Below are 22,680 nucleotides of genomic sequence, written 5' to 3' on the forward strand. Positions count from 1 at the left end.
CTTTAAATCAACTGTCTCCTAATTGGGGCCACGGCATGACCCTGTAGAGTATGCAATCAACCACATAGAGGGTGGAGAGATGGAGGACATGCCATTTTCTCTACTATAGCTAACATAGCCACACTACCTTTCACCCATTTTAGCCCCACACTCCTTCACTCCTAAGGGAGCTTCCATCCTTGCCCTTTTCATGGGAAGTTGTAGCCTAACCAATATCTAGGCTCTCACAGCAACAACTGTGCAGGTACCATTGAAAAAATTCCGCTCCTTTGTAGTTTGCCCACTGCCTGCTTCCTAGATTCCCTTGTGGCTTTGACAGGTGCCTCTCAAAGGGAAGGCTTTGTACATGGACTAGTGACCAGTGAGGGAGAACCCTGTTTATGTTATGAACAGGATGAAGTGAGTTGCATAGGATAAGCAGGGTGAATGGGTTGAAATCTACATCTCATCTCTCTTTTCATATTCCCCCAACATCCACCTTTCCCCCCCAACTTTTTTATATCTGTCAAAATCACCCCATCCTTTAAGTCATCCAAGTTTGCAACCTTGGCAAAATCCTTGATTCATTCAACTCACATATTCAAGCAATCACCACATCTTTTCTTTTCTTTTTTTAAATTTTCTTGATTTTATTCTGAACTTAAGAAATAAAACATTTTCATAACATAGTAGAATAGAAAAAAAGATGACTGTATATGAAACTACAAATCTATTATATACAAGTTGCTATTTTTTAAAAAAAATTACAAAGTTATAATGTAATTTTTTTCTTCCTTCACCCCTGCCCTAGAGATGGCAAACATTAGGCACAAGTATGTATGTATGTATGTATATATGTATATACATGTGTATATATATTTTTATATGTAAAATCATTCTATACATTTATCAGTTCTTTCTCTGGATGAAGATAGCATCTTCCTTCACGTGTTCTTTGTAGTTAATTTGGGTATTTTATAAATTACTTATTCACTCAAAGTTGTCTTAAAACAATATTATTGTTACTGTAGGCTATATTCTCTTGGTTCTGTTCATTTCTCTCCTTCATTATTTTGTGCAAGTCTATCCATGTTTTTCTAAGATCATGGAGCTAATCATTCCTTATAGCACAATAGTATTCCAACACAATCACATACCACAACTTGTTTGGCCATTCCCCAGTTGACAGATATCCTTCTAATTTCCAGCTCTTTGCCACCACAAAGAGAATTGCTATAAATATTTTAGAACATATAGGTTCTTTTCCTTTTTCCCTAATTATCTTGGGAAACAGACCTAGTAGTGATATTGCTGGACCAACAGATATAGGCAGTTTAATAACTCTTTGGGCAAAATCCCAGATTGCTCTCCAAAATGGCTGGATAGTTCACAATCCACCAACAATCAAGTAGTGGTCCCAATTTTTCCACATCCCTCTAATGTTTGTTGTTTTCCCCTTCTGTCATTTTAGCCAATCTGAGAGGTGTAAAATGTTCTTTCAAGGTTCCTTTGATTTGCATTTCCCTAATCAATAATGATTTAAAGCATTTTTTTTTCACATGACTATATATTGTTTTGATTTCTTTTAAAAAGAAAGATAGTATCCTAGTCAGGCTTTCTTGCTTCAGCTTCTAGGAGGCAAATAGTTTTCTATCTTTAGACTTCTCCATAAGGGGAGTATGGAGTGTACTCTTATTCTTCATCCTAACATTGCTCCCACATGGAATCAACTAAGTGAGTCTTGTGCCCAGATACCTTTTTCATTTTGTATTTCCATTCTTGAATAGGTGATCAACCATGAGCCTTGAGGTGGGCATTTTGAGAATGCTTGAAGTAGATTCCAGGATTGGAGTTAAGCTCCTAAATATGAGAGATCCAGAGTTCCTGAGTCCAAGGAGTGCATCGCCTGAGGTGGAATGTCTAATGAGCAATAATACCACGAACTGCTTTATGTTCTTAGGAGGTTTAAGTACCAGTTTCTCAGAAGATTTTAACAATGGGGGGGGAGGGGTTGGGGAGAGGAAACAAGCATTTATATAGCACTTACTATAAGCCAATGTGGGAGACAAGCGGTATTAGGCTGCCTACCAAACTGAAGGTCTTCACAGCTATTGTTGCTGACCTCATTCTAAGCCTTGGAAACCTGGAGAGTAGACCAGCATCATGCCAAAAAACTGAATCGTTTCCATTTCAATTGTCTTAGGAAGATTCTGAAGATCACCTGGAGCAAAATAGCGGGAGCACATTCAGTATGGTTGCGGGCCTCATCTCCAAACAGATCAGTATGTCACTGTGTACATGAGGGGCCTGGATGAGAAGGTCAGTGAGCCACTGCTATCGGAGCTCTTTCTTCAGGCTGGGCATGGGATCAACACCTACATGCCCAAGGACAGAGTCATAGGTCAGCACCAAGGCTATGAATTTGTAGAGTTCCTGAGTGAAGAAGATGCTGACTATGCCACTAAGATTAAGAACATGAGATCAAACTGTATGAGAAGCCAATACAAGTGAACCAAGCATCAGCTCACAACAAGAACCTAGATTTGGGGGCCAGTATTTTCATAGGAAAGCTAGATCCTGAGATTGATGAGAAGCTGCTCTATGATACCTTCAGAACCTTTAGGGTTATCTTGCAGAGTCCCAAGATTATATGGGACCCTGACACAAGCAACTCCAAGGGCTATGCCTTTATTAATTTTGCCTCATTTGATGCCCCGGATGGAGCAATTGAAACCACCAATGGGCAAAACCTGTGTAATCGACCTATCGCAGTATCTTATGCCTTCAAGAATGACTCTAACACTATGGTTCTGCAGCTAAGCAACTTCTGGCAGCACAGAACCCGTTGTCTCAGGCAGATTGGCCACATCAGCTATTTTCTGACATACCACCTCCCCTCTCTGCCCCTAATCCTGTTGTGTCTTCCTTGGGATTTGGCTTTCCTCCACCAGGAATGCCCCGTCAGGCTCATCCCCACCTCCAGTGCCCTTCCTCTACGAATACCCCCCAGCCACACCTCCCCCACCTAGCCTCTTGTGGTTAGAGCCCATGGCCCTCCATCAGCAGGAACCCCTGGGGCTGGACGTCTTGGACATGGACACTCACATCCCCATCCATTCCCATCCCTGGTATGTCTCAGATGCAGCTCGCCCACCATGGTCCCCATGGCTTGGGACATCCTTATGCAAGGCCCTCAGACCCAACAGGAATAACCTCCTTCATGACCACCACCAAGAATGCCTCATGCTGGCCCCCCTCCTATGAGAATGCCACCCTGAAGACCCCCTTTTGGATCTCCCATGGGTCACCTAGGTCCCATGCCTCCCCAAGGTATGAGAGGACATGTCATGCATACAGCTCCCTCATGCATGCAGCTGTCCCCCTTGACTTCCACCCTATGGCTACCAAAGAAGACCCTTTCCCTGACTCCAACCCTGCCCCTATTCCCCCAGAACTCCCTAATAGTACACTTTAGGGCCTTCTTCCTCAGTAGGGCCAAATTTCTCTACAACCTACTGCACACCTCTGAAACTCTCCTTGTCTCCTGGACCAATCAGAGGAACTGTTGCTCCCTAAGCGTAAGGCACCCCTTTCTTCCTCAAATTTGTCCTTTTTGCCTGTGTGATTTTTTTCACCCACTGGAATTTTTTTTATATATTGGGCTCCACTTCTCCAAATACAGAAAAGCTGGAACCTATCAGGTTTCATGGGGAGCAGGGGAGAGAGGAAGCTTTACTAAGGAAACCTCTAGGGAACCTGGGACCAAAGGAAGTTGGGGGTGAGGGGAGAAAGCTATACCAGGGTGAATGAAGATGCATCAGGAAATTGCTATCCCACCACAACTTCTATCACTCAGCAACCTTTGAAGTCTGCTCAATCAAAATCCATTCCACCCCCCCTCCCCAGTGCAAATCATGGGGCTCTTGTATACTGGCCCCCAAGTCATTCTCCCTGCTTACCCAAAGAGTTCAGCACTGGCTCATCATCCTTCCTCAATTCCCCAACTCATAGCTCTATACTAGGTGACTTCAACATTGGGGGACTCATTCCCTAACCTCCCAATGCCTCAGTCTTTTTAAATCTCAGAATGACTGCTCCACTCTACTTGAGTCACACATATGGATGGTCATGCACTGGATCTCACCATTAACCACAAGTGTTCTACTTCCTTAATTAGACATCCTGACATTCTTCTATCTAACCGTAACCTCCTATCATTCATCCTCATTACCCTCCCAACAGATTATAATAGCAGTAATAAGTTAAATTACTGAATCCTGTTTCAAGTTTATTTTTGTCAAATGTACTGTTATCCCTCCATACTGTCTCAGCCCATGATCACTAGTCTGATTTAATTTTCCTCCTTTTCCAATCTCAATTATAAGGTTAGCCTTTTCAACTCTCTACTATCCTCTATTCTCAAATCCCTCATTCTTTTGTCCTATTGCCTCAAATATTTTACAAAATCTCAGCCCTATCTTGTTCTAACCATCTGTTTTTTCCTCTCCTATTTAGAGGCAGATGAGAAAAATGAAGCAAGTCTTTCTATTGTGCTAAATGGATATATTGTAAATTAAAATTATCCAACTTCACCTGGGCACTCACTGCAGCACAGTCCTCTTACTCCTCTGTAATTGACTCCCTAACTCATTTCTCACAGAAGTTATTTCAAAACTTCTCTTCCTTCCTCAAGCTCCCACCATGCCACACACACACACACACACACACACACACACATATTTTCCTCTACTCCACTCTCAATCAAGGACCTTGCCTTTTGTTTTGCTGAGAGAATCGAAACCATTCAATGTGAGCTCTCTTTTCTCACTTTTTCATCATCTCAAAACCCCTTTAACATCAATCCCCACTCTCTTTTCCTTTCCCCCAACCCAGTCTTTAGCACAGAGTTGTTCCACCTTCTCATCAAGGACAACCCCTCTACATACATGTTTAATTCCATCTCCTCCCATCCTCCCAAGAAGATGTCAATCTCAAACATCTCAATCATCATAAATTGAACATGTCCAACCAGAACTCATCTGTTCCCTCAAACCTCCCCTCTTCCAAGTTTTCCTATTTCTGTTAAAAGTACCATCATCTTTCAAATCTTTTGGATTTGTAAAATCAGCATTATCTTACACTCCTCATTCTCCCATAATCATTTACCAAATTTTGCTATTTCTATTTCCACAGTATCTCTTACATTTATTCCCCCCTTCCTTCATTTCTACTTAACACAATTACCATGTTAATTTGGGTACTCATCATCACCTCTTGTAAAAGGTTCCTAATTGATCTCCCTGCCTCAAATCTCACTCTACTCCTAACTATCCTCTACATTGTTGCCAAAGTGACTTTCCTTAGGCATATATCTTACCATGTCACTCCTATACTCAGTCAACTCCTGTGACTCCCTAGTGCTTCTAGGAGCAAATATAAACTCTACCTTCACAACCTACTTACTCCTAAACTTTTTTTATAGTCTCATTGTATTCATATTCCTCATTGTCTCATACTCCTCCTATACTTTTTGATCCAGCCAACCTGGCTTTGTCTCTATTCTTCACTCATGATGCTACATCTCCCATCTTCAAACCTTTGTACTGGGTCATACCCCATACCAAAAATGAAGTCTGTCCTGAAGAATGTTTCCTTAAAAACAAAATGTGTATACCATCTTCTTCATGAAGCCTTTCCTGATTCCCCCAACTACTGATATTCTCCCTTCAAAACTATCTTGTATTTAACTACTTTGTATTTATTTGTATTTATTCTCTATATTTTAATTATGTATAATATAAAATATTAATAATTGTCTATAATTGCACATTATAGACAATTATATAATTGTATCTAATGTACAATTATATATAATATACAATATGTTACATATAATTATATATCGCAATTGTATAATATATACAATTTCTAATTGTATATAATTATACACATCCTTCTTGTCTTCCCCATTAGAATGTAGGCACCTTTCAAGATCAGATTAATTCATTCTTTGTACTTCTCTATCCAGCACCTACCTCAGTGCTTGGCACAAAGTAGGCACTTAATGCATGACTGTTGATTGTTGATTGAGAAAAAAATATGAAATGAATACGAAGTCTTTAAGGAGGAAGGGAGGGCACCATTAGTTGTGGGCCCAGGCCAAGCTTTGTGTAGAAGGTGGTACTTGAGCTGAGGGCTTCTTTGAGATTGAGGTGAGGAGAGAGTACATTCCAGCAGTTAAGAATGACCTGTGCCAAAGCACAGAGAAAGGCAATGGAGAGTATGTGTGAGGATTGAAGGGAAGGACCATTGTCTGGGATGTAGAGTGTGGGAAAGAGTAAAGTGTAATGAGGCTGGAAAGGGTGGGGCCAGATTTTGAAGACCTTTAAAAGTTAAACAAAAGAATATATATTTTAAAGCCAATAAGAAAGCACTGGAGTTAACTGAGTTGAGGAGTGACATGATTAGATCTGTGCTTAAAGAAAATCATTTTGGCAGCTGAGTGGAAGATAATTTGGAATGAATAGAACAAATAATTTGAATCCAAAAAGCAAAGGATTTCCTGCTAGAATGGGAGGGAGGTCTTAAGGCCATGCCTGATCTAGTATCCATGTAAGATCTATATCTATAAGGGTAGCTATATACACATATAAATTACATATATTATAGTCTATATGTGTATGTAACATTATATATGCATATATTATATATTCTATATATATTATATATGCACACTGTATTACACGTGCATTTTTATATATTATACATCTATAAATATATCAATCCATTTTCTATGTAAACACACACAAGCATACACAGTAGCCTCTGTGATATTGATGTCCATAGTTAACACTACTGCCAAAAAGCAGCAACCCATGACCTCTTATTCCAGTTGCCTTTTAATACATTTGCTGAGGTTGCCAAGTGAGCTCAAGGCATCTCAGAATTTCCACTGTACCCAGAGTTGAAATTGAAACCAAAGCATCTTAGCTTTGAGAATACCATGGAGTTAATTTTCCATTTACCTTTAATTCTCACAGCACTTAAAATGAGTGTTATTGATTCATTTGAAAAAACTGTGGAGGTGGCAGTGCTCCTGATAATGAGATTAATTAGGATATCAAATCAAGAATGCCAACTGCTAAAGAATGTGTTCTAAATCAAAAATGTGGAAAAAGCTGGTTAACTTTAAATGCCTTTGGGGGGAGAAGGAAAGAAAACTATAGCAAAATGGAAACAAGAAAATAGGACCTGAAACTATGGTGATCTTTTTTTTGGCCAATAATCCCAGGGCTCCACCTATCCTCAAAGAGAACTAGCCACTCATCCAAGAAGAGTGGCTATTTGACAGAGTTTAAGAGGAGTGATTCCACATTCTGGAGCTGTCTCTTCCCTTCTACTAAATATATGGGAGTTCTGTGAGCCACTTATTTGAATTTCTTAAGGTAGGATTCCTCTTCCCTCCAGAACTGTGACATCTGCTCCTACATGGCATAACACACATGTGCTGTCTGGGTGAGCCCAAACCTGGATCTCAAGGTCCTCTCTACCTCTTCTGCCTTGTGTTTCTTTTCCTAAGCATAAGTGACCAAATGGTAGTCTTGAAGTGGAGATTTTTCTAGCCATAGAATCAAGACTTCTAAGCACTGAGAGGTTCAGGTTACTAGTTCCATGTAGCCACTATGATGCTCTTTGAGTTGAATATTTCTACTGCCAGGAAAATGGGCCCAGGTCATGTCATGGCTTGCCAGAAGATATAGACTTTAAGGGAATTGTTCCAACAGTGTGGCACCAAGATGAAGGTTACATTGCTATTCATTCATTCCACAAAATATTTCATGATTTAACGTTTTAAGTACCAACCTTCCAGGAGAATATAATAGGAGTTGTGGAATACTATTTATGTTTTAGGGGCAGTTAGGCAGCATGGTGGATAGAATGCCTGGAGTCAGGAAGACTCATCTTCATGAGTTCAAATCTGGCCTCAGACACTTACTACCTGTAGGACCCTGGGCAAGTTATTTAACCCTGTTTGCCTCAGTTTCCTCATCTGTAAAATGGACTAGAAAAGACAATGGCAAAGCACTCCAGTATCTTTGCCAAGAAAACCCCAAGTAGGGTCATAAAATCAGAAATGACTGAACAACAATACAATTTATGTTTTAAAACTTTGTCAGTGAGCCCTTGGAAATCTTTTGTGTAGAGGAAATAGCTGTGTTTTATTTGACACTCTCCCGCCCTTTGCATATTGAGTGCCTTTTTTACATTTATTTATTTTATTTTTAATTTATGGAGTAAAACAAGTATTTCCATTATAACACAGCATAATAAAAAAAGATGATTGCACATGAAACTGCAAATCTATTATGTACAACTTGCCTGTTCCTTTTAAATATATAATAAAATTATCATATAAATTTCTTTTTTTCTTCCCTGTTCCTTCTCCCGCCCTAGAGATGGCTACCATTAGGTACAAATATATATAGAGATATGTATATGTATGTGTATATATACACACACACACATACACATATAATTATTCTATAATACTTTTATTAGTTCTTTCTCTGGATGCAGATAGCATCTTTCTTCATATGTCCTTTATAGTTAATTTGGGTATTTATAATAGTCAAAATGACTTACTCAAATTCATTCTTAAAATAATATTACTGCTACTGTATACAATATTCTCTTGGTTCTGCTCTTTTCACTCTTCATTATAGCAGCTCTCTTTGTGGTGACAAAGAACTAGAAATGCCCATCAAGCGCGGAATAGCTGAACAAGTTACGGTATATAATTGTGATGGAATACTACTGTGCTATAAGAAATTATGAGCTCAATAGAAAGACTTGCACAAAATATTGAGTATCTTTCTAATTGCTTCTGGGAGAAACCATAGACTTGATCCAGAATTAAATTTTGAGTGATTTTTCCCTGGGATTCCAGAGTGGGAGCCATAAAGAACAGGAGAACAAAGAAAAAAGCCTTACCTTTCTCTTTAAAGGCCAAGCTCCCATAGGCCTAAACCTGCCGGGTGTGCTCCAGCCTAGAGCTGAGGCCCCCTGGTGAGAGAGGATATCCCTGCTTCTGGGCTAGCACTGATCTGTCCTTACATTATCCTTTGTAACAAGGTAGTATGGATGGCACGCTGGCTGTGGAGTTGGAGGACCTGGGTTTAAAACCCACTTCTGATGCTTCCTCCCTTGATAAATCACATAGGTTATTCATCTATAAAAAGAGGGAGTTGGGCTGGATGGTCTCTGAAATTTCTTCCAAATCCAGATCTATGGGTCTTAGGGAGGTTGGTGGGGAAGTGTTAGCAATGTAAGAAAAATCATCAAGAGTTTCTAAATTCAAACTTTAAGTTAATATCTGTGTAAGTCAGCCTTGCAGGTAGCTAATAGAGTGGAGTAATTGATTTTTTTCTCTTTCTTTTTTCTTTCTTCTCCTCCTTCTTTTCCTCCCCCTCCTCCTTCTCCTAGAAATTTGGTTCTTAGGAAGAGGAACTTGGACAGTTTCAGAACTAATTTGTAAATTTTACTTGAACAAATTGTCAGGGATGCTCTCATTTCCAAGCTGTGGGCCTAAGTTTCTGACAGCCTTTAGGAGTTCTCCTCCAGTCTGGAGGTTGACAAAGAAATGATAATGTGGTAGCATTCACTGAGTGCATCCTGCTTTTCTTTGTAAAAGAACCTTCTGGGAGACATTGGGAAAGTGCATTCTGTGCTTAGTTATTACTTATGTCAATACTTCAAAGATCTGTGATTTCATCAGTGTTGGTATTTCTTCCACTCACACAATTCATAAACCCTCCATTAAGCCACTAGGTGGCACAGTAGATTCAAAAAGACCTGAGTTCAAATCCAACCTCAAGATACTATCTGTGTAATGCCTCACTTTCTTCATCTGTAACATGAAGATAATAGCACCTGTGGGGTTCTCTGAGAATCAAATAAGATGATATTTGTAGATTGCTTTACTAAACTTAAAGCACTCTAAAAGTGTTAGCTATGTTTATTTTGGATTAGGGGATGTTTTTAGGAGATACTGTGGCCCAAAAGGGTCATCCCCGGGTGGTAAGCTTCTTGTGGTGAACCTCCAGGAACTTAACGAGACTGGCCTCGATACAATTGACACACAGACCCATTCACAGAATCTATTTAAAGCTTTTCCTGTTCTGTAAGACCTTCCATAATTTTCTCTCCACTAGCATATCATTAAAAAGAACTCATGGCCACCTCCACACCACAATGAGGCACCAACAGAGAACTTGAGGGAGAGCCTTAACTGTTACTAGCAGGCAATAATTCATATTAACAGTTGAATTTTAACTAGTTCCCCAAATAAAGGCATCTCTGTGTGCCTTGGGGACTGCCTCCAGAATTCAGTCTTCAAAGCTTGATTTTAATCTCTTTTCCACAGCATTTCTCCAAAAATATCTTTGAGTCTAACTTGCTAGCAAATGACTGTAGATTAAAGGCTCTACTTGCTTTAATGAGGAATTCGTTAATAGTATAATGCAATGTATTACAAAAAGATACAGCAAACTTTTCTTTAGCATTTATGGTGAGTCAGAAGACTTGGTTCAAATTCTGTCACTTACCAGCTTTGTGACATTGGGCCAATCACGCAACGTTCCAGTTTCACTTTCCCCATGTGTAAGATGAGAGGGTTGTCCTAGATAACCTCTGAGGTCCTTTTCAGCTGAAAATCTATGAAAGTACTGGGCTGCTGTCTGGAGGAGACACAGTCTGGATACAATAATATCTCTACCCTCATGGAGCCTGCAGTCTGCTCAGAAGATAAGGTATCAACAAAGAGACTTCAATATTTCATAATAAGTAAAGGTGTGTTGGTAAATTACTAAAAATCGGCTCTCTGGAAATGCAGACATGACATTTGAAGTTTAATATGAATTATTAACATTTTCTTCATTACTTCCTTACATCTAAACAATCAACAAGATAATAAATCAGGTCTTGATTTGTAATATTTGCCAATTTTTTGAGGTGGCAGCTAGGTGGCACAGTGGATAAGAATGTGGTTCTGAAGTCAGGAGGACTAGTCTTCCCAAATTCAAATCTGACCTCAGATACTAGCTGTGTGACCCTGGGTTTGTCACTTAACCTTATTTGTCTCAGTGTCCTCATCTATAAAATGAACTGGAGAAAGAAATGGCAAACCATTTCAGCATCTTTGCCAAGAAAACTCCAAATGGGGTTACAAAGAGTCAGACACAACTGAAAAATGTCTCAATATCAACAATGAGGTATAAATGCTCACAGTAAAAAATTTCAAAATTTAATGGACTTTCACTAGCTAGCTTGAGCTTCTGCAGCACACTACTGAGATAAGTGCTTTAGAGAGTTAGAAAAGAAAGTGCTCAGTGAGATTTGAGAATGAGATGTTGAATATTGCTATGAAATTTTTTGTGGTCTAGTTTTGAGCTCAGTGTCACAAACATTCAACAAACACACTTCTCCGAAGAGAAAAGTTCACAAGAATGTTGACTAAATCAACAATCTGGTAAAAAAACTAAACATAGTTACAAGTGATTTTGGAATACCATCAACTGACAAAGATCTATGTCAATAGAGGAAATTTAGGAATACAGACTGTCACCAACACCAGTGTATGGATCATGGTATAGTCAACATAGTGTAGTCAACATCTAGAAATATTTCATGCATTGGATAGATAAGTCATTCTTAACATTGTTTTTGTTTTGTTTTTGCTTTAATTTTTAGCTGCAGATTTACCTTTCTGGCTCAGGAAGGAGTTCTCATCTCAGTTGATATAGCCACAGAATGTCCAGAATATAATCACTATGTATAGAGAATGTGTTAAGGATTTTTCTTTTGCTACTGCAATGTGTGAAAAGCTTCCTTAATCATCTTGAGAATATAATAGGTCTTGGTCACTGGATGAAAGCAACTGACACCACACAGGAAATGTCTAATGATTGACTAGGAAAATCAGTCACACTTGTTGAGCCCTTATATAAAGAAATAAGCCACTCAACAGTTGAGTTTGAATTTGTATTTGAGAGTTTGAGGAAGTTGTAGGAGGAAATGCATGTGCCAGTGCCAGAGGACAGAAAGGAGATGGGATTTCATTTTCTCCCTTCCTCATTGAATCTACTGGAATAGTAGGGAACACTGCATCTGACAAAGAGTACATTTATACACTCCAGACAAATGCAGATACAAAGAGACAGTCACACAAAGCAGGAAACAGCTGCCAATCAACAGTTAAATATAGGGAGGAACATACCCCAAGAACCCAGGTGAGCAATATCCCTGGAGAAATACTGTACCCAAGGGGTCCTGAATGAGGACTGTGAAGTGGGAAAGGCTTTCCAAGCTCTGCATTCCTGGGAATTATGAGGTGCTTTTACTACATGTGTATTCCACATTTGTACCTTCACCATCATTGCACTCTAACTTTGAACTCACTCTTCTTATGGACTTTGTGGGTATTAATGGGAGAATGAGCTCCATAGTTATAAGAGGAATGGTTTATACCTACTGTTCTTACTGTACCATCTTAGTAAATGCCTTTGCTAAAGCTTACAAAACCTACTAACTGATTTTAAATAGGAAGCATATTGTCAGTGAGGACTCATAAACTGCAGTAGTAGGGATCACCACCTATAGGATTATCCCTAGAATGCAGGATAGCAGGCCCCTTCTGGGGACCCAACCTGTGAGTGTGAGTTCAATTTGGAGGAATAGTCTAGAGCAGGTGTTAACACTGAAATAGGATTGCATTTCCAGAACCTGTACTAACACACAGTAAGGGGGGGGGGGGCACTTGAGAATGCTTAGGTTAGATAGAAACTGAAGATGAAATTAAAAATTAGTTTTGGATAAGCCACATTCACAAAGAATACTTTTTTTCAGTCATCTTCTAGAGTACACTCATATCTAAGGACCAAGAGGATAGCATAGCATAGTAGAAAGAGCATTGTCTCTGATGTTTACTACCTCTGTACCCTTGGACTTCAGTTTTTCCATCTGTGAAATGGGGATGGGACTTTGGTTTAGAATGACTCTGAGGTCTCTTCCAACTTTATCATTCCTTTCTACTTTGAAAGTTCCATGACTCTATGATTTCAAAAAGACATATTTGGTAGTGCCCAGTCGTTCATTGTATGAGCAGTAGAACAGGTGATAATGGTTTGTCCAAAAAAGATCTGTGGATTTTAGTGAACTATAACAAATCATCAGTGTGCTGGGGTAGTCAAAAATGCTAATGCAGGCTTGGGCCTAAGTAAGAGAGGCATTGCTTCTGGTATTAAAAATATTCAGGGATGCACTGATAAGTACAGCTGCCAATCATAGTTAGCAACACACAAAGACATTTTAATAACTGGTTTATTATATGCTCAGCTTAAGCTCATGATATCCAAATAATCAATGAGCCACAGTAGGATTTCCAAAACTCTTATAGTCTTCAATTATATCAGTAAGAAGGACATGGTTGGGATTTTATAGTAGATAAATGGGAAGATAAAAGTTTACACATCAAGGAACTGATAACAGAAGGGGAAGACGTACATATCAGGAAATACTTGAGCTAAAGCTGATTATCTCAAGATGAAATTCTGCAAACAGCCAACAAGAAATAACTAGACAGCAATAGAACTAAAGTTAGATGATTCAGCTAAATTCAAAATGCTTCCACTAATTATTCACCTGCTGTCCCAGACAAAATGGTGGGTATACTAAAATTCTCTTATGCCACTGCTTTCCTTCTCCAGTAAATCAAAGCAAACAGAAGTTAAGTGACTTGCCTAAGGTCACATAGCTGAGGCTGGATTTGAACCTAGGCTTCCTGACACCTATGTGGCATAGTGGATAGAGTATTTGGCCTGGAATCAGGAAGACCTGAGTTCAAATCTGACCTCAGACCCTCACTAGCTGTGTGACCCTGGGCAAGTCACTTAACTTCTGTTTTGTCTGCCCCAAGAAAACCCAATGGATGGCAATGGTATGTGTGCTTTGGTCCACAGGGTGACAAAGAGTCAGAAGCAACTGAAATGACTGAACATACTCAAGAGTTGCCTTTTATGTTGGGAGACAACAGCCCCTCTATACTCCACCCCAGTCAAATTTCATCTGATGTCTTGTGTTCTAGGTGCCACAGTTTAAGGGAGACATTGATAAACTCCACTTCAATCCTAGATTACTCCTACCATCTACCTCTTCCTACTCCTATTCATGTGCAAAGCTGATTATTTAACCTTATGGAGCCCTCAACAAAAAAAAGGCAATTCTTTAAATAAGAACCCCCTTTCCACTCCTCTGGGACTTCTCTAAACCTTCTCTTTGGAAGCACCACACCCTGGGATTAGGGATTATAAGGGTGGTACAACATACTTGAGATACCCTTCTTTGATATCTACAGACATCAGAAAGCAGAGACCCAAAGAGTGAGGGTGGAGATGATAGAAGCTGAGCAGTCCTAAATAAAATCTAATTACATGAAAGTGAAATAAAGGGTCTTGAGTCATGACCTTCCCATCACATCTTCCTAGGACAGCAAAAGCAATTTGAAGCCATTTTCCTACCCTTTTATTTTCTTGCTATGCTTACAAACTTCTAAACAGTTATGACATATATTTGGAAGGGAAAGGGTTATTGTGTCGCACACCCACCAACCAAAATTGCTGTGGGGAAAAGGATAGGAATTTGGTCTTTGGGAAGAATTCCCTTGATCATGGTAGACCAGAGTAATGAGAAGGGGGAGAGAAAAGTACCCCCATATGCAATCTTACCACCAGAACCAGGACAACATGGATAGATATAAAGTAGAAACACAGACACCTTAGCTGGAGAGGCTTCTGTGTTTATTTACATCACAATTAGAGCTAGAGCACCTAGCAAAGTGTATTTGCCACTTTGGAATCTATTTGTCTTCTTTAGTTTAGGGATAGAGTTATTGTAGGTCATGTAGGGTCGAAACAGAAAGAGAAGCAAGTCATAGCATCTACACCTGGAACGGACCTGTCCAAAGTACCCAGTGCCATTTTACAGATGAAGAAGTTTGACCTTTAAAAAAATGTTGCATGTGAATGATGATGCAAAAATCAAAGAACACCATCTGCTGGTGTCCTTTAGCCAGAAGAAGCCTAAGAAAAGCCAGTCTGCTCCTCAATAGCAATATACCGCAAATGAACATATGCTTGCAGGCTAACTTTTAAAAACTGCAAAGTGATAAGAAGAAAGTGTCCACTTTATCACATGGTGTTATTCATAGACATGAGAGCTGTTATGTAGTAATACAAAAACAAACTCATGCTCCTAATCTGCTGATGAAAAAAATACCCTCTTGTTTGAGGCTTCATAATTTCTGTCCCTTTACCTATTTCTGGGCAAATGACTGAAAAGCTTGCATTTCCTCCCCAGTTGGCTAGTTCACACATACATTGTTGAGAGAGGGTTGTTCAATTTAATTTTCAAGTGTTCAACAACAATAACAATAATGATCAACCCTTTGTCCATATCATGGAGGTGGGTGGGAACAAATAAGTAAGGAAATACTGGTGAGGTGGGGACTCTGTGTCCCCTGAGGCTGCTCTGGTAGCTGTGAAGGCCTAGTAGGAGCACAGAAATGTGAGCCAATTGGCCCATGGCAATACCACTGATTAGGCTAGCCCCTGGCCAAGGTGATTAACTATTCCTAAGAATCTAAGAAATAGAAGTGTTAGCATAGGACTATAGGCTGGCCCTTCTCAGAATTGTCACGATAATCATTTTGACAAAGGGGGCATTGAAGTAAGCAGCACCCTTTTGTATTCTGGTAACACAGAAAGGCAAGATAAATAGTGGGACAAATAAGAAATAACCCACTCGCTGGAAATGCTTCAGTGCAGCTGGCCCTGACCACCAAAGCAGGTATAGCCTTGAGGCACCATCACAGAGTCACCACAAGGTCTGAGATTATCATACCACTCCCTGTTCTGTAACCACGCATGAAACTTGACTGGGTTCATTCCTAGGGGAACCTGCCTCTATGAGAAAGGAGTGATCTTTGGGAGCTAGGCCACTGGAAGCTGAAACAAGGACTCAATTGCTGATCATGCCACATGTGGACATGAACATTGAATCTTCTGTAACTAACATGAATGAACACATTCTCCCACAGTGTTTGGCAAAAAGTACTTTGAAACAGGTTTTTATGACAACAAAAAAAGAAACATGAGGAATAAAATCAGATTAAAAAAAAGTAAAGTGGAACAGAAACGCTTGATACCCTTAATCAACATTTGAAAATAAAAGCCAAAGTTTAAGGTGATATAAGGAGTAAAAATAGCACAACACCCCCCCCCCCCCAAAAATCTATATCAATCAAAAGACCCATAGTCAAAAGATTATAGATCAGGGGCTCTTAAGCTGGGGTCCACAGATCCTTGTGAATTTTGATGAGGAAAAAACCTGTATCTGTATATTCACAAAATAAATGTATTATGGCATTTCCTCCAATTATGAATTTTTTAAAAATAAGCATGATTCTGAGAAGGGGTCCTTGAGTTTCACCTGATTCCAAGGGGGTCCACGAAACAAGAAAAAAGTTTAAAATCTCTAATATAGAGGCTTGAAAAGAAAAAAATAGAGAAGAGATAACCCTTAAAGAAGGACAAAGGAAAATTTCTATATGTCTAAAGGAGTCTAACACAATGAAAGTGGCAGTTGGTCAAATGAGAAAAAAAAAAGTACATACCATTAAGATACTGGACAACAGAACAGGTACATCAAAGTTGCTGAAACTTTAGCTTATCTGCAAAACTGTAAAATAGCAAGTCTAGTTAAAGATTTATAATTTTTGTCTTAAACACTTTAGTCGTGTACAAATTACTAGCAAAACACTTTAAAAACTGCCTCTCCAATACAATCCTGATTCCATGTCTCTTAACAGAAGGCATCACATATTTATTACCGAAAGACAATACCAGAGGCCCCTCAACAGGTCAATTAGATGTTGACATACTTTATACAAAGTATTTTCACTTCTTTCGCTCAAATATGTATATATATTTAGAAGAAAAATATATTGGTCAAAAAGGGTATGCCAAAATGTCCTAGGAATAAAGAGCAATTATCAATTTAATAGTTACGAATAAGCTGCCCCAAAAGGCTCTTCACCTTTGTTGACTTACCATCAAGCCTTTGACTCAGTTCCGCCCTTAAGGATGAGACATTGGTGTGTGGGAGGGGAGAAGGAAGAAACCAGACCTATGATGTCATCAGGATATGGAACCACCAGTGAGGATCTTCTTCTGCCAACACAGATTGGCACCTTCTTTGCAACTTACAGTCTTAGAGAATTGTCTGCTTAGTCATGTACTGAAAAAAAAATAAAAATAAAAACCAGATCCCAGCCTAGTTAAAATGCTAGAATTTTTGATGTCCACAAGGAAGATAATTTTCTACTTCAAACACATCACCAATGTAATAAAGTCAAGAACAATTGATATAATATATGACATCTTCCAAGGAAACAATATTATCTATGCTATATTTTTGCTTAATACCAAATCCATTATATCACTTTAAAAGAAAAATGAGTATGGCTTTCAGGTCAAAGAGAAAAATCATATGACAATATCATTTTAATTATAAGGTATGTTTGTGTACATACAGCTTATGTGTATATCCACATAGGTTTGTCTAAATGTGGCTCATAGAGAGGTATGAATAGATATCTCTGGAATTTTGTCTTGCCCCCCCATACACACCTTCAAGGGGCAGGTAGGTGGTGCAATGGATAGAGCACTGGGCTTGGAATCAGGAAAACTCATCTTCATGAATTCAAATCCAGCCTCACACTAGTTGTGTGATCATGGACAAGTCACTTAATTCTGTTTGCCTCAGTTCCTCATCTGTAAAACGAGCTGGAGAAAGAAATGGCAAGCCACTACAGGATCTTTGCCAAGAAAACTCTAAATGAGGTCATGAAGAGTCAGATATGACAAACACCTATCATCTCCGAGGAAGATTTTGACTCCTTGCTAAAGTGGAACAGAAGATTGGGATCACAAGTTCAATCACTCTATTCCTCTCAGAAAAAGAGTACTGGACTAAAATTATATCTACTTTATAACCCCCAATATTGCTAGTCTAGGGGGAATGATTTTGTTCTTAGTTTCAAGATGCTCTCTTGGCTGTTATCCCTTTAAAGGGAAGGAATGTGCTAAGCTTATAATTAAAGATTTTTCCCTTTTCACCAAATGTTAGTTACCCAAAAGACCACCTCAAATAATGAATAGCAAATAAATTTCATTATCAAAGTAGAGAGCAAACAGAATTCAGAGACGTTATATAGATTAGAATATTCCAGGCAATATGCAGAGTAAATGAACTCTTCCACCCATAACGACACATGCCAGTTGAACTGAGAGAAAGACCCCACTGTCATCCAAGGGAAAATTCCCCAAAGTCTCTAGGGAGGAAAGCTGGCAATCAGGGAAAGTCATGGTGCCAGCTCCTCTACATATGTGCTGCTTCCTAAAGTTTTTTTTTTCTTCTCTCTCTCTCTACAGTGATCTCTCCCTGAAGGGATCACATGTGTTCTCCCTCAAAGCTGGAAGCAAAGATAAAATTTTCTGCTCTTCCAAACTCTCACCAACTTTGTCCCTTATACAGACATGTAGTGTTAGGTAATTATTCTGTCCATCAATTAGGAAAGTATCATGCAAATATTCCAAGCTTGAACCCTGGTTTACATCTGCACTTGATTACATAGATAACATGACATCAAGTTATATTTCTCCATAGAACATGCTAAACAGTTACTTCACCTTGTGGAAACTTTCTCCAGTGATATCAAAATGTCATTTGGACTCGGTGAGTTTAAAATTACTAATTTGCAGTAAGAGAGAAGAGAGATTGAAGGCTTTCAGCTTGAATCCAAAAGTCAAATTGACTTTGTCTCCTTTAAGAAAGACACATTGAGGGGCAGGTAGGTGGCACAGTAGATAGAGCACTGGTCCTGGATTCAGCAGGACCTGAGTTCAAATCCGGCCTCAGACACATCACAGTTACTAGCTGTGTGACTCTGGGCAAGTCACTTAACCCCATTGCCTAGCAAAAAAAAAAAAAAAAAGACACATTGAACACAAAGCCAACAAGAAGAAATTTGAGGGTTAGTATGTTCAGAGATTGACTGGCATTCTAAAGTCAAGGCATAATGGGAATGACACATATAAAGCAATTAACACTTACACAATAACAGTCTTAATATATACTTTGAACATAGTAAAAAGGACAATGAATCAAGAAGATGTCCAAATAAAATTCCATAAAATGTTAACAAAACCTAAGCCTCAATATGGCTATAGAAATAGTAATACTTTTTCATCAAAAAGAAGAAAAGATTGATAGATGTTCGCAAAGAACAGGATAAATAAGTTAAAAGTTAGTAGAAATATTGTGAGAACAAACAGATCTCACTTCACAAGCAATAGTAAAAGTTGAAAGCAGATAAATGGCGCTGGTTCACATGGCACAAGATGTGCCAAATGTAACCAAAAATAGTTTATCTCCAGATGGATCTTATGAAACAGTTAAGACCTAAGAGTGAAATCAAAAGGTACTCCAAGGGGAACATCTACATGAACCTAACAATTTATCAACAAAAAAGTACTGAACAAATTACTGTTGTACAGATTTTATCATGGAAACATAAGGGTTTGTAATGGTAATGCAGAACCTTGCCACCAGAAATTACATAAAAGCTACCTTAAGAAGACTGAATGTATTTGTTGATGAATACTAGATAGTAAAGTCGTGGAAACAGTACAAAATATCACCGCAGGTTGCAAAAATTTAGCATCTACCAGATGCCTAGAAAGACACCATCAAATGGTTAGAATTATACATGAGAAGCTTATCTTTAAAAATAAATAATAATAACTGTCAACAAATTCTCATGAGACACATACAGACCTGAAAACCACTTTGGAAATACAACAAATAAAATGTAATGGAGGTGGAGCATCATGACAGACAGAATTATTACCCACAATTTCTTGATATTAGTCTAGAAAAATTTTAAAAACATTATTTTAAATAGAGGTCTTCATAATTATAACCCCCAAACCACGTGGAGTGAAAAGCATTCAAAATATGGAAGCTTAGTAGAAAAAAAAATCAAGCCAGGTGAGAACATGCCATTCCTATCATTCTGTATGATGTTGGGGTTATTCCAATGGTGCTTTTAGTGAGTCTATAGAAGATGAACTTACATCCCAATATTCTTGTTTCATTATACAATGCATTTTACCCACCTTTGCAATAGTCTGCAAGATAATATATGAAAATAATGGCAGAAAAGGGATATGTTCCAGTCATTTCTATCTGAATCCCATCATAAAAATTAGAAAAAGATAAGGCTAATGACACTAATGATAGAAAAAGTAGATAAGTAGATTACATGTACACTCAATTGCACTTATCTTACATAACTAAAAGCAGTTTACCTCTGAATGGAATCTATGAAATAGCTAAGGTCCAAGGATGGAATCAAAAGGCCCCTCTGAGCAACATTCATATGAACTCATATAACAATATATCAGAAACAAAGCATCGAACAAATGACTGAGTTGTGAATATTTGCATATGGAAAATAATAAAACTTCAACTTAGTAAATAATGCAAAAATAAGCTTCAATTTAGCAACCAATGCAGATTATGAAAAGAAACAATAGAAACTGTGTAACATATCACTGTAGGCTATGGAATTCAGCACTTATCAAGTACCTAGCAAGACATGACATGGTGATTAGAATTATACTTTAAAAAGTTGCTGTCTTTCAGAGGCTGACAGATGACAAATCCACATATTACAGATATAGACTTCAAAAAATCCTTGAGAATTCTACCAATAAAGTGTACTGGAACTGGAATATTATTAGAGACCAAACTATTGCCCACAATTACCTTGGATGTAGCAATGATCCATAAAAACTTAAGAATAATATTTGTAATAGATATTGTCATACCAAATACTCATGACTTCCATGCTCCGTGGTGCAAAAAGCTTTCAAAATATAGAGACTTAGTGGAAAAAAGTCAAATTCATGTGAGAATGGTATGAGTACTTATCATCTCCATCATGTTGTCTGTTAAGGGAGTTGTACCAAGAGTGCTTTCAGTGAGCCTGCAGAGGATGAATTTACAAACTAATACTTCCTAAAATAACTGCAAAAATAGTTATTTTATCTAACTATGTATTCATCCACAGAACATTAAATATAAAAGAAAAATAAAGAGTATAGTGACTTGTACCAGGACGATTTCTGTCTGAAACTCCATTGAACAAGATGAGAACAATGATATTTCTATAAAAAGACTTTTTTTGCACATTAGATCTAGCAAAACACTTTACATATGTTTTTTTTTCCATTTGATTATCAACAACTTTGTGAAGTCAGTGCTATAGGTACAATTTTTCTCATTTTACAGAAAAGAGAATAAAAAGCTTAATAAAGGTTAAGTTTATTGCTAGGATCCTACAGCTAATCTAAATGTCTCAGGTAGGATTTGAAGTCACCTTTTCTTAACTTCAAGTTTAGCACTGTATTCACCATAACACATTGTAAATAGCATCTAGGTTTAACCAGTAAGGCTCAAGGGAGAAAATTCAAACTTTTTTGATCCAATATGAGTGACTGCCAACATAAAAAAATAAAAAATAATAATTGCTAACCCAATTGAGAAAACTAAAGTAGGTGGAAAGTTTGTGTTTGTGCATGCATCTGGGCAGTGTTTTCTAACTCTGATGAGGACCCAAATGTTTCACATCTTTCAAGTGGGCAAAACCTGATACAACTTTGAAAGATTTTATGAATCATGATTCACATCATATGATTATGAAACTGATTTTATGAATTGTGATTCATATCATATGATTATGAAACTGATCTTACTAGGAGTTATCCACTCCTGGAATTCTAATGTCTATCAGTTTTGAAGGCTGAGCCCAACATCTGTTAAGGCATACCATAGTAGAGTGCTGCCATGTCAGGCCCTTTCCAGAACCTTTTTTCCCATTGCTCCCATCATCTACTACTTCTGGTTTCAGCGCCTCTAGCCTTACTCACTGGGGCTTCCCACTTCCTCCATCCAATCTGAATGCAAATCTGAAAAAGCATGACTTTGTGGGAGCAATCAGAGTAGCAGTACACATTTATACAGCTCTTTAAGGTTCACAGATCACCTTACATATATTTGTTCATTTGATCCTTACAACAACTCTGTGATGTAGGTGCTATTATTATTCCCATTTGGGAAAAGGGGAGTTGGATCAAGTCTATAATTTCCATCCATGTAGGATACACCTAGTGAGGAAAGTGCCACTACTAGAACAGGTTATTACCTCCTCTGCAACCTAATTTTAGAGAGTTCTCAGGGTTACATAGCCACATGTCAGAGGAAAGACTTGAACCCAGGACTTTATGATTTTGAGACTAGCTTTCTATCCATGATACTATAGTGCCTCCAGATGTCTCAGAAACATTAAGTGGTTCATCTCGGGTCTCACAGCTAGAATATGTCTGAAACGTGATTCAAACCCAAGTTTTCCTAATAGACACAACACCTGCCTAATAGATATAACTCTGTGCCTCTACAGGCCATGGGTTCTTAATCTGTTTTGCATCATGGACCCGTTTGGTAATCTGGTGAAATCTATGGACT

The 22,680-nt window shown here is 38.4% G+C and overlaps 1 pseudogene; it reads left to right on the top strand.

The window, feature by feature from the left end:
• The first annotated feature begins 1,658 nt into the window (after positions 1–1,658).
• LOC114052753 lies at positions 1,659–3,405 on the top strand (annotated as a pseudogene).
• Positions 3,406–22,680: the final 19,275 nt, after the last annotated feature.

The sequence above is a fragment of the Vombatus ursinus genome, unplaced genomic scaffold, assembly GCF_900497805.2.
Source record: "Vombatus ursinus unplaced genomic scaffold, bare-nosed wombat genome assembly UNPS02014809.1, whole genome shotgun sequence".
Lineage (NCBI taxonomy): Eukaryota > Metazoa > Chordata > Mammalia > Diprotodontia > Vombatidae > Vombatus > Vombatus ursinus.